This window comes from Equus przewalskii, chromosome 4 (assembly GCF_037783145.1).
Source record: "Equus przewalskii isolate Varuska chromosome 4, EquPr2, whole genome shotgun sequence".
Lineage (NCBI taxonomy): Eukaryota > Metazoa > Chordata > Mammalia > Perissodactyla > Equidae > Equus > Equus przewalskii.
In genome coordinates, this window is record NC_091834.1 from 2,339,836 (window position 1) to 2,354,089 (window position 14,254).

Sequence of the window (14,254 nt, forward strand, 5' to 3'; positions counted from 1 at the left end):
CCACTCCACCCACTGCTCCCATCCACCTCTCATAACAACATCTACATAGAACATTTCATGGGTGAGAGTGGATACCCCATTACTTAGGAACTTAGCCTCTGCAGCCAGACTGACTGAGTTTGAATCTTCACTCTGACAAGTACCAGTCCTGTGACTTGGGCAAGTTACTCAAGCTGTAAAATGGGTAGAATGCTACCCACCTTTGGAGTTGTTAAGAGAAGTAAAGAGCTAATGCATGCAAAGTGCATAGTGCAGTGCCTCACACAGGGTTAGAACAACAAATAGTAGTACTTATTAATATTATTATTTACACAAAGAAACTTCTCATACAATCTCTTACTTAGCTATGTCAGTCAGTCATGTCTGTTTCTTTTTTCTAATGTATAAATATTCATTCTCAAGCATCCATATGTATTTGGACAAATTATAAATTAAAAGGATAGAAGTTTTCAAAAATGTATTACTGAATATATTTAAAATTAGTAGATTGTTTCAGAAAGAGAAAGCCCTCTAGCTAAGTTATTTTCAATATTTTACTGTGATGCGATACAGAATCAAATATCTCAAATTGCCTAACCTAAGATAATTCTCTTTTTCTTTGTCTTATTTTCATATATTATACTAGTTTTCCTGTGATATGGTCCTAAACTTAAAGCTTATATGCATATGTATATTTTCATATACAACTTCATCACGTAATTACTAATCTGTATATCAGATAATAACAAATTTCCTGCCAGACATGAAATGTGAATGTGACTGTTACTTTCTCCTACAAATGATATATAATTTGATTCCCATAGTAGACATGTAGCATACACATGGGGTATTACAGATATAACATGATAAAATTTTTCTGTAACCTAAGTTCAGAACCACTTAGAGACTCAAGACTTCATCCCTGTGTTGAGTGTCTGCTTAGTTCCACAGGCTGCAGAAACATTCCTAGTGTGGTTATAACCCCAAATGGCAGCAAGGTTGGTAAGATATCACCATTTACCTCACTAAGATGCGATGCTGTCAGTACACTACCTAGGCATGGGGAAAGCTTGGTTACTGCCTTTCTGACAGGAACAGATGTGTTTCTCCTCTCGGTGCAGCTTCACAAAACACATAATTCCCCTTGCAATTATGTGTTCAAATTAGTTCAAAGATCGCATAAGTACAGTCTGTCTTGCTTCTTCAGAGACAAATATCTATGTTCCTTTCTCAAAGATTCTCTTCCCCTTTTTTGTTTCTGGGTATTAGAAAGCTACCTGGTTAGTTGCGCTTTAAGAAGTTTCAAAGGGAAAATGGACATACAAGTGAAATTTACACTTAATACTGCCCACAGCATCAGAAATGTTTATACTTTTCCTCTTCATTGAGGTGGTGCACTCAAATGCCAGCATTTAAGTTGCATCTTGTTGGTTTACAAGTACGAGTCTGTGAGACAAGAGCGTCAAGACCCAAAGGATTGAAGAATCCAAGGCAGGGTGGGCAAACTGCCACTGTGGGTCGAATCCAGCCACCGCCTTGTCAATAAAGTTTGACTGGAAAACAGCCATGCTCATTCATTTGTGTGTGGTCTGTGGCTGCTTGCACCTACGATGACAGAGTTCATAGTTGCCACGGAGAGGGTATGGCTGGCAAAGCCTAGATAATTACGAACTGTCCCTTTCAGAAAAAGTTTACCAACCCCTTGCCCAAAGGGACAGTTGGAGCTTAACTGTTTGGGGAGCTAAAGAGCACCTTAACTTTATTCAAGGACATTACACATACATACACTGTTGATTTTGATACGGATGCATTGATGCTCTGCCGTCGCGTTTGGTCAGCCTTTGCCTTTCTGGTTTTCTCAAATATCAGACTCATCCCTTTTCCAAGGGGACAGTACTTTACTTTATACTTTGTGTTTGAAAGCCAGAGGGCTGTCACCCCCTCAGGTCCCAGCTCTCCAGCCACCAGTGCTGCTTTGGGGAGGTTTCTGAGTCACCTGCTGGACAGTGTTCTCATCTCTCTTTTGTACTTTGGCTCAATTAATCCTGGCAGGTAACCTTGTTTTCTTACTTTCTATAAAAGACGTAGGGGTTTGTCTGAAATTACAAATATTTTCTCCCGAGTCTAATATTTATTTCGATAATTCACTATGAACTCATCTCATGCCAGAAGTGCCTTAATTAGCGTTCTTGTGAAATTCCCTTAAAATTTTCTTTTGTATTTTCAATTCATGAAACCTCTCTTCATCTCTCGTGAAAATTGCAACCCTCAGAAACACCGATTTGAGAATCTATCGAGCCAAAGATGTTTGTTACCATATACTTTTGTTCTGATATTTTCATGTAAAACTTTCCGGAAAAGGTCACAAATGAATATTGGGCAGCTCACGATGTACATTCCTCTACCCTGTATCACTTTTAGTTTACTGTGCAATCAAGAAAAGAGCACAGGGGCCTGGAAAGAAGACCGCAGTGTCCTAGAGGTTATGATAGTATAGAAACTGCGACCCTTCAAACCTACAGGGCTGGATAGAGCTAGGCTGTGGGGTAGCTGGCTGTGCAGCTGATGTTTCAGTCTTAAAAAGGCGGAAATAGTATTCTCCCCTCCTTTTTCTTGAAAGGCCTAAAACTGTCTGCTGACTGGAAAAAATCTAGGTACTTGTGTTTTCCTTTTTCCTCAGAATGCTGATTATTTTATTTGACCAGGTCAGTTTTCTCCTTTTTACTTCAGTTTCTTGAGGAGGAGACAGGCCATACAACTCAACACCAACACGCTGGTCTGACCGGAGAGAGTTGCCCCCAAAATATGAACAGATGTTTTCTACAAGTGACTGCTCACTGATAAGGAGTTTGGAATTAAGGGCCTGTCAGCTGTGGCTGGATATAGTTCTACTAGAATATTCCATAATTCTGTAATATTTTTTCAAAATAGAGAAGTTGGACCATGAATTTCTGTTCTGTTTTCCATTAACAAGAAATAGCGTGATAAACCATCAGCTAATGAAATAGTGAGTATTGTGAACATAAGCTATATCAGATGCACAGAGGACTCTCCAGCTGAACATTTTTGACAAGAATGAAAGCACCTTGCCCAGGGCGCCTGGTGGGTACTCATTAATATTTCCCCCTTCCTTCCCTCCCTTCTTCTTTCCTTCCCTCCGTGATAATTTGACATGGGTATATTCGAGAACCTCAGTAAGTAAAAGTCGATCGCTCAAATACGTAATTCGTGCCAGATAATCTAACCAGCATGTCATTTTGAAATCCGTGAATGGGTACCTGCCATCTTACCTTCATCTGGATATTCTGCTGTGCTGTACCCTCTATATTCTATGGTCTACCCTGGGCATTTCAGAATATAAAGTTCCATCGAGACATATGGTGATACTAAAAGTTAATGTCATTGCAAGATTCTAATACAGATAAAAGGCTAAAGTTATGATCCACAAAAGCTTCTGTGCAATGAAGGTCAGAGAATAGAGTGTCTCCACACTGCTCGCAGGGCTGGTGCTGTCTGTGCAGTTTCATTCTGGCCCAGATTAATTTTACATGAAGAGAGTGTAAAAGCTTCAAACTAAATATATATCGCTTCTATAAAAAGTCACTGATCTTTCCTTTCTTTTAGTTCAGTATGTAAGCTTGAAACATTATCTGTTAAATAACAAATTAGGGAATCCAAAGCGTCTTTTTATTAATCCTATAGAATGCCAGATAGAGAATCTATCTAAATTATATATTGAAGAATTAAAATCAAAAGTTCAAAACTGGATTAATTGGTAACAAAAGGGGCATTCATCTTCTTCCATTTTCTTAAAAAATTCAGGAAATTAATAGCCAGTTCAAGAATCTCGAGATTGCAGTTTGCTACCCTGTTTTATCGGTGAGAGGGCAGTGTTCCTTTGTCCTGGAGAAGGGTTTATTACATATTGTGAAAATGGATCAAAAGGCCAAGCGTATAGCTAACTAGGAATCTGATTTTACTTGGACGAGCCATTTTATGTAGTTGTGTCTCCGTATCTCTGAGCAGTGGATTATTCTGGATGCTGAATGCCCTCAGATTAGGAAAGGAATCTATGCTGCTCAAGTTTCCTTAGCAATCTGATGAGGGGAGGTAATGGACTTTGGTGTGAGGGAATGGATAAGGTTTAGGTTACTAATTCATTGTCCCCAAAGTAGTGATGATTCAAATGCTATGCAATTATGAAACCATTCAGTTTGCCCCAGCTTTTCCTTGGTGTGTAGGCACTTGAATGTCAGCAGTCAGCGATATGTTGGTACTGTCAATAATTAAGCATGATCATTTAGTGTAGTGGCCTTAAAGTTGAAAATGTGTATACATGTGTCAACTTCAAAATTGATCACCCTGGTGGCGCAGTGGTTGGGTTCACACATTCTGCTTCGGCAGCCCGGGGGTCACTGGTATGGATCCAGACCTACATACCTCTTGTATGTGGGAGGCGTCCCACAGATAAAGTAGAGGAAGATGGGCACAAATGCTAGCTCAGGGCCAGTCTTTTTCAGCAAAAAAGAGGAGGATTGGCAGCAGATGTTAGCTCAGGGCTAATCGTCCTCAAAACAAAACAACAACAAAAAGATCACCCTAAACATTCCCTGTCTTTCTCACTCAGTATTAAAGGTTTTGAGTTCAAGTGACAAAGGACAATAAAATAAACTTTGACTCTTAAATGACGTTTTTCCCCTCTACTTCTCATTTTCTCTGGTGCTTAAACCAGGGGCATAATTGTGTAAATGAAATCATGGAATTGACGAAAAGATATGCTCGTCTAAATAATTTGTTCCAGCAGCGACCTTTATAGGTACTAATTCCACAATGCATGCTGCCCATCCCCTGATTTAGTCTGATTAGAATAGTAGTGGACAAGTTGCAGTTTAACTTTTACTGAATCAGATACCTTGGCATAGGGAAATAATGAGATGCTTTTTTTCCTTGCTTGTTGGAGAGCCACAAATTTTTCATTTATGTCTTCTATTTTTTGACGTTCACCATAGTTTTTTCTTAATGCAAGAGATCTCCTGTATTAGATACCTGTTTTTTTCTTATCATATTATCATTTATCACTCCCAGTGAGTTATAATCAAGCCTCCTATGTCTTTCAAAGTTTAAGCAATATTGTTGCACACATAGGACCAAGATTGTTTATATTACTTCAAATAATAAGCATGAATGGAGCGACATAAATGGAGATTTGTCCATTATTTTCCAAATTTGATTAACCTCTGAGAGAACTAAGAAAAAGCCGTGTGCAGCAGCGTGAGAGAGCACTGTGGTAATCTGCTCTCTCTCTCATGACTCCACCCACAAATGAAGACAGGCTTGTTTCCTCTGAACCCGGTCCCTAGCTAGAGATTACTCTAGGGCCAATGCCAACGTCATGAACCACATACTTTATGAGTTGTTGCAGTTAAATTAATGATGAAATTTAACACTACTTTTAGTTTGAGTTTCCTGAGATCTGAGTGAGGTTGGAGCCGTGGTTCTCAATTTATGGTCCCCGGACTACCAGCGTCAACATCACCTTGGAACTTGCTAGAAGTGCAAATTTTCAAGCCCCACTCAAGACTTACTGAATCAGACATTCTGGGCATGACACCCAGCCATCTGCGTCTGACAAGTCCTCCATGTGATTCTGATGCAGCCTACATTTTCAGAACCACCCGTTTGGGTATGACACTGCCTCAGTCCAAACTGTTAAGATGGGAAAGAGTAATCGGTGCCATATGAGGCATCAGTCTGAACCTTTATATCCAGAAAAATTCAAGGAGAGCTTTCTTCTTCAAAAACTTCTGTTCGTCTGAAAGGCATATAGCATTATTAGTATACACCAAGGCAGCTTTAACCAATAATTGACAGTATGCTGTTTTAGGGGATAAGAGAGTTTTGAAATAATTCCTGAGGTTTGGAGCAATACACTGTTAAGAAAATAATTCAAAGTTACTACTGGTATTTTGCAAATAGATGTGTCAAATCTTCAATATTTTGTAAAACTTGCATGGTGTTTTATTGAGGCAGTGGATAATTCTTATGCCTAATAGGTGATTAATTGAATCAAATTGCAGGTTTTACTTTCTGACCTTAACCCAGTCCACCCAATCAGTTGATACCAAATCTGTAAAGCTCACATTGCTTTATAATCTGTCTATCACATTGGATTCAATGACCCAAATTATCTTATTTTCTTTGTCTAATTTAGCTCTATGTTTGTATAAAATCATAGTTCTTGACTTTATATGATTGAAAATGAGTGTAATAAAACCCAAGGCCTAGGCTGATTATGTAAAAATTGATTAGCGGCATTGGCCAAGAAATCTCCTGAATGTTTTTTTGGAAGCACACTTACAAATCTGGTGATGGTGTTCATGCTTGCTAATGAGTAACGGACAAACTAAAGAAGTGTCTTCAGGAATCTAAGAATAAGTTAATTAAAGGTCGAATCCAAAGGAAGTCATGGTAGCTGTCAAGATTTATTGTCTCCAGTTTGCAGTTGAGAAACACCCAGAGTAAAAGAGAGAATGCATTCGGAAACATGCATCAGAAGAGAATTCAGTTTCTCAGTCTCACACAGTGACCCATCTGCTTAGAACACATTGACTATTAATGGTCAATTCCAAGGCCATTTCTTTAGCAAATATGTACTGGGTGCCTGCAAGGCAACGGGCACGGTAGAACCTTCAGCACATCAAAATAGATCACAATGGATGACTGCTGCGACCATCACCTAGGTAGTAATACTGTCCTATAAGCCAATGATTGACTGTTCTTTTAAGCATTTTACTAAAATTAGGAAATATCAGAAGGCTGACAGGAAATGCACTTTATGGTTATATTTACCACAAACGTCATGCTCTTTTCTTCCCAAGGCAAAAGAAGCAATGTTCCTTCATTTAAAAAGTAGAATAAAAAAAATTCCATTGGCACCCCCAGTTGCCATGGTAACAAAATGACAAGTGGCCTGCATGTGCTTTCACTATGTATCGATAATAAGCTAGCCATTTGGGAGAAATTTCATTCTCTTCAGACATGACTTTTGAGCAGAATTACTGCATGCTTTCATTATAGGAGGTGTTATTCATGCAGTATTTAATTTAGCAATTATTGAATTTTTTTTTTAAATGAAACAATAGGACATAAAACAAAGACTCGATTTCCTCTGTTTTCCATTCTACTTATTTTTCCTTTGGAGGAGTGGTCCAGAAGACAAAGTAAAGGATGAAATATATAAACCATAATTTGGATAATAAAATTTATTTTGGACTTTTCTAAATACCACTTAGGAAAGTTCCAACCAAATATAGAACAGCAATAAAAGAAGGTGAGCTTCAACTTGAACTACATAATGAATCATCAGTATTTCCTCTTTTATTCTCCCTAGCTTCCACCCTGTTCCTAATGCTGGGTGATGACTTGTTATTACTGTTGAGTCTTGCTTCCCTGTCGCCTCTCTATTCATAATCTTTTGTGTTGGGAAAGTACCTATAATTATTTCAGCATAAAAATAAGGTAAGTAACCATTTCAGGAAATTCAACTTAACTGTTTCTCCAGTCTAGATATTAATTACCTTCAGGTACAAATTATCATTGTACAACACTTCGTTACATTTCACATTATTTGCGTTATTTTTAGAATTGTACTTCTTTCCAAAGGGGTGTTCATAGGTCACCAATTGCTGGCTCCTTCTTCAGCCGATTGCTTTCTCCTTCTGGTGTTAGTTGATTTAATGCCAACTAATGTCTTTTCTTGCTGGACACATACATCTAGAATCATGCTTTCTGATTTTTGTTGTCGAAAGTCCTATGCCTGCAGGTAAAATTAAATGACCCACTAATGAGGTTTTATGAGCACTTTCGCACTTTTTAAATGATTCAGCAAATGGTAAAAAGCTTTTTGCAACCTAGTCCATAGGCTCTACAGGTCTTAAGTGTTTGTCTAACAAAAGACAAAGGACCCTCATAATTAGAGACAAAACCATTGTGTCCCACATTTTAGTGTGTAATTAAAGGAAATGGATTTATATCTCAACTTATGTTACTTTACACCCAGACAATGAAAGAGGCAATCTGTGACTTTAGGAATAGGAACTTTTTCTTTTTAAGTCTTAGCCTGACTGAAATTAATTCATTTAAAACTATGATTATAATAGATTCCAAAAATAAGGTACCATCAATGAAGTTTATTAGAATTGTATTATTCTTAGTAGTACTGCTAATATTATTAAAGAGAAATTCAATCTTATTGTCATAGTGTTCATGTTTTTACTTTTTATAATACTCTTTCATATTTATTATTTATCTCAAGGCATGATAAGAAAAGTGATGGTCACCTAAATGATGTTTTAATCCAGCACCACATGCCTAAAATAGTAAAACAAAAATAGAATGCAGATGTTCTGAATTTCAAGTCTAAGAACCTTTCTGTCACACTGTGTTTCCACTTTCTTCCTTTAAAAATGAGGGGTGATATATATGTGTGTGTGTGTGTGTGTGTGTGTGCACATGTACTAGTCATCAGAAACCACCATGTACCATTGTATTTCTCAATCCTATGAAAATAACCTTGAAAGTTCCAATATACCTATATTGGGCACCAATTTGTAAGCCAGTTGACCTAAACTAGACCGAACAGTATGTGAAATAAGTAAAATTTTTCTTTAGGGATTTAGTGATTCTTTCCAAAATATAACCAGGCTCTTTGTGGATCTCCTACTGCCTCCTACAGGTCTCTAGCCAAGCTGCCATTAACCCCTGGGAAGCCTGTAGCCCACAAGTGTTGTAGATCTCTGCTTTCCTTCAGGTCCTTCGCAGTCTCTCTCTTCTCTCCAAACTTTTGCTCTTTATCTAAGCTAAAAGTTAAAGATTTCAGTAATTGACCCACTAAATAGTCCATAGATGATACTGATTTGATTTATGGTCATTTAATAGGATTTAACCCTTTACAGCATACTATTAACTTACTTTTTAATTATGGTTTTTTTTGTTGATTCTGTCTCCCCTTGTTAGAATGTAGACTCCATGAGGGAAGGGATCCTGTTCTGTGTTAAGAAAGGGTGTATACCAAATAGTGCTTGGCACATAGTAAGTGCTCAATTAATATTTGTGGCAAGAATTTATGGGGAAAAACTATCTAGGATCTCATCTCTGCTCTTTCAGATAATATTTAATGTATAATCCTTCTTGAGAGCTATGTTCTCACATATGTTCTATGTTCTAGACATTGTCTTAAGTACCTTATATGGATCATCTTATTTGTTCTTTAAGTCAACACTTTAAAGATGCTACTAGTATTATTACCATTTTACAGATAAGAAAACTCGAGTTTACAAAGGTGAAGGACCTTGCTTAAGGTACTAGTGACGGCAAATGGCAGCCCGGGCGGTCAGATTCCATGGCTCACATTCTTATCTTCTATAGCATACGTTTTAAAGGTAGTTTCCATCTTGTCAAACCAAAGAGTGATTCTAATGGGGAAAATTTACACTAAAAGGAAAGGAGAGTGACACATGGCAGGCCAGAAAGGAAGATGTTTATTAAGCAGAAAATTCCTAAGTTATGTCCTCTCACATGTTCCATCAAGCTGAGACCATCTAAAGAGACTCTACACCCTGGCACACCACAAGAGGTGCCTTTTCTTGTCCATGATAGAATCTGAGCCTTTTTCAGCTCTTTTTAACTCTCAGTATTTCCCTCCCCTTGCCTTTTTCAGCCCAGTCTCTTGACAAGAGATTGGGTAGATAAACCCTTTGGAGAAGGTTTGTGATCTGCCTGGTGCTTCACCAGGGCTAATCAGGGAATGCTGTGATGAGCTAACAGAAGGAGGTGTGCGCACAGTGACATGGCCGTCACCGGGTCCAGGAGGGCGGTGTTTGGAGGAGAGAGAGTGCAGAAGGGAAGGGTGACATTGTGGAGTTACAGGACGTAGAATTTGCCGAATATTTTGAGGTGGAGTAAAAGAGTGAGGGAGACCTCAAATGCGACTCTGAGGGAAACTTCCAAAGCATGAATGACTGGAAGAATGGTGGTGACGTTAACAGAGGAGCAGGCTGGAGAAAATATGTTTTCATTATGATGTTTTCTTGATATGCTGAGTCAGATTTGCCACCAGTGAGGGTGGAATAAAAACATTTTCAGACATGCAAAGTGTCAGAAAGTGGAGTTCCCATGCAACCCATGACAGAAAGCTTCTGACAGATGTGCTCTGCCCCAAAGAGGGAATGGACCACAGAAAGACACATGGGATCCGGGAAAGAGGGCACGCAACCCAGGGAAGAGGCAAAGTGAATCCCCAACATTGGAGCGAGGAAGAAAGCTCCAGGAGAGATTGCTTCAGTAGGATAAGCTTGATGAAACATCAAATACCCTTGTATATTTTGATTTATCCAACAAGGAGAGAGTTAATTAATTGAATTACCAATTAATGTATGGAAAATTGGAAATGAAAACATTAAATCTAGAGGAAACAAAAAAATTACACAAGAGAGGATAATTAGTCCGTGCCCTGCAAGTTTCAGCTGGGAATAGATTTACATAGTATTATTATCGTAAACATTAAATAATAATGTAAACACAAGTTTGTTCTATTGGGAGAATGGGAGGAGGAAGTGATGTAGATAAGTGTGGGCAAAAAAGAGTTGAATCTTCATTTTCTTTACCAAGAAATCAAGAAATAATGACTAAAGCAAAAAAACAAGAGATACTGCAAGTAAATTATTTAAAGACATGGAAGTAAAAATAATCAGCTAAAAGAGTTGAAAGTATTTGCTCTGGATAAAGGGAGAGGTGTGTGTTGCTGGTGGGGTAGCTGATGACAGCCTGCTTTTGTTAAAAATAACAAACCTTGGGGCCAGCCCAGTGGCGTATTGGTTAAGTTCGCATGCTCCACTTTGGCTGCCCAGGGTTCATGGGTGCAGATCCTGGGCATGGACCTAGCGTTACTCACCAAGCCATGCTGTAGCGGCATCCCACATAAAATAGAGTAAGATTGGCACAGATGTTACCTCAGGGCCAATCTTCCTCGCTAAATGAATGAATGAATGAATAAAGAAATAAATAATAAACCTTGTAGAATTGCTGGACTCTTTAAAGTATCCATATATGTGACTTTGATGAAAAATAAAAACGAAAGTTTGAAAGAAGACGGAGGAGAAAGGATTCATTTTAGCAAGATGGACAGATGATTCCAATTAAGGCTGAAGAAAATGCAGATAAAGGAAGTAGAAATTAGGAAACTTTAGGGAATTTGATTTCAGATTCTCTCTTACTTTACCAAAAAGAGAATGAAGTAAGAAAGTCTTCTGCTGGAAATAAAACCACACATCTATGGACAGCTTATCTTTGACAAAGGAGCTGAGGGCATACAATGGAGAAAAGAAAGTCTTTTCAACAAATGGTGCTGGGAAAACTGGAAAGCCACATGTAAAAGAATAAAAATTGACCATTCTTTTTCACCATTCACCAAAATAAACTCAAAATGGATTAAAGACCTAAAGGTGAGACCTGAAACCATAAGGCTTCTGGAAGAAAACGTAGGCAGTACACTCTTTGACATCAGTATTAAAAGGATCTTTTCGGACACCATGCCTTCTCAGAGAAGGGAAACAATAGAAAGAATAAACAAATGGGACTTCATCAGATTAAAGAGCTTCTTCAAGGCAAATGAAAACAGGATTGAAACAAAAAAAACAACCCACTAACTGGGAAAAAATATTTGCAAGTCATATATCTGACAAAGGCTTAATATCCTTAATATATAAAGAACTCTCGCAACTCAACCACAAAACATCAAACAACCCAATCAAAAAATGGGCTGGAGACATGAACAGACATTTCTCCAAAGGAGATATACTGATGGCCAATAGACACATGAAAAGATGCTCATCATCGCTGATCATCAGGGAAATGCAAATCAAAACTACACTAAGATATCACCTTACACCCGTTAGAATGACAAAAATATCTAAAATTAATAGCAACAAATGTTGGAGAGGTTGCGGAGAAAAAGGAACCCTCATACACTGCTGGTGGGAATGCAAACTGGTGCAGCCACTATGGAAAACAGTATGGAGATTCCTCAAAAAAACTAAAAATAGAACTACCATACGATCCAGCCATCCCACTACTGGGTATTTATCCAAAGAGCCTGAAGTCAGCAATCCCAAAAGTCCTGTGCACCCCAATGTTTATTGCAGCACTGTTTACAATCACCAAGACGTGGAAGCAACCTAAGTGCCCATCAACAGACGAATGGATAAAGAAGATGTGGTACATATATACAATGGAATACTACTCAGCTGCAAAACAGAACAAAATCATTCCATTTGCAATAACATGGATGGACCTTGAAAGAATTATGTTAAGTGAAATAAGCCAGCGAGAGAAGATAATCTGTGTATGACTCCACTCATATGAGGAATTTAAAACTATGGACCAAGAACAGTTTAGTGGATACCAGGGGAAAGGTGGGGTGGGGGGTGGGCACAAAGGGTGAAGTGGTGCACCTACAACATGACTGACAAACATTAATGTACAATTGAAATTTCACAAGATTGTAACCTATCAATAACTCAATAAAAAAAAAACTGAAAAAAAAAAAAAAGAAAGTCTTCTGCTGAAAGTCAGAGCAAATGAGTATTAGAAAATGGTGGGGTTGTGTCGGAGAGGGAGGAAGTCACGTATAAAAGGATTGCCAAGCATCAGCAGAATCAGCCTGACTTTAGATAACCTGAATTTGTAGTGTACTTTGTCAGTGAAAGTCCATGGTTCGCCATAGCAACTGCAGTCTGTGAATGAAATAGCTGATAGTGAACTTGAGGGCTTATTAAGAATCAGGGAATAGTGAAGGTAAACTAATGGAAAGAAGAGATTCTAGGCTGTTCCTAGCTCCTTAGTAATTAAAGAGGCAAATGAAGCCAAATTTGGAGAACATCAGGGAAATTAGGAGAGGTCAAGAGACTGGAGGTTATAATTAGAAAAAGGAAGAGGAGGAGAAAAGAAGAGGGGAGACGGATGTCAAAGATGGGAACTGCAGCATTTGAGATTGTAGCGTAGAACTTCTTCAAGCAACAATGAGGTAGGCGAGCCCTCAGTCCAAATAGGCAGCCAGCATCAAGCAGGTCAACAGCAACAGGTGACACTGATGCCCCCACTGGGAGTCTGCAGCCCTGATGCAGGAACTCCATCACATTGGCCTGAGGGGCAAGATGGAGATGGAAGACCACCCAGTGAACCAAAATACTGATGTCCGCCCAAGAAGAGCACAACCACAAACGTGTTCACTAGAATTTGGTACAGGCGAGTAACTCCCTCCAGGTCAGCAGCCCTGGAAATTGCCCTCAAGCGTGTGGTCCTGTGCTCACATTGTGCTCCAACTGCATTAACGCCCTATAGGCAGTTAATTAATCAAAGCCTGTAGCTTCTGAAATATGGAGATGAATTAGGAGGGAAAATTGAAACTTTGTTATGTGATTTTTCTTAATGATTAGAGTGTGTTCTAAATAAACAGAAAAACAAATTGATTGCCAAAAACCATGTTAATGGGCTTTTAATGCACAAGGGTTAAGTACATAAAAGTCAGGATATTGAAAGTTAAGGTTCTCATAGAAACATTAATTTGACAGCATTATGCATACTAGGTGTGGGAGGTTTATATTTTACAGCATGAAGGCAGTAGGAAATATTGCAAAATGTGGCTCACTTGAACAAAATAAATAACAAATTCAGAGGAAAGTCATTAAACATGATTATGGAAAAAAAATTGTTTTGCAACCCCAAAGAAGGGTTGTAAAATTTAATTTTAGAAAATAATGCCTTCAAATCTTAAAAAATGTTCTTAATGGAAATTTTTCATTTTTACCAAAAATCAATTTTCCTAGCACATTGTATATTGTGATGTTAATTTATACCTCTCATTTTCAGTCCAGATATAATCCTAATATACCACAAGGAGAACTGACTGGCTATTTTCGTGGCCTAGTTGATGAAGATTTCAAACAGTGAAAATAAAATTTAAGGGTTCGAAACGCTTTTTGTTTAGTTTATAGAGAATATGGAGGAGATTTTAAATATGAAGAAGCCTAGCACTATACTATCACTTTGCTAGTATATGTGCCCTCTGTATAGTTCTGCATACGATTTGCACCACGTACATTATGGAAATTCCGATCTGACCATGTAAAATGTCTTATGTAGGTGGCATAGAAAAAGAAAAGCAGCAGCTTAGGGCATATTCAGGTATGAAAGTGTACCAGAAAACAAACCTACAGCC

General features: G+C 38.3%; 1 protein-coding gene across 18 annotated transcripts in view; it reads left to right on the top strand.

Annotated features, from left to right (window-relative positions):
• MAGI2 (membrane associated guanylate kinase, WW and PDZ domain containing 2) overlaps positions 1 to 14,254 on the top strand; it is a 1,255,661-nt gene that overhangs the window by 687,144 nt on the left and 554,263 nt on the right. The gene's annotated exons all lie outside the window — the stretch shown is intronic.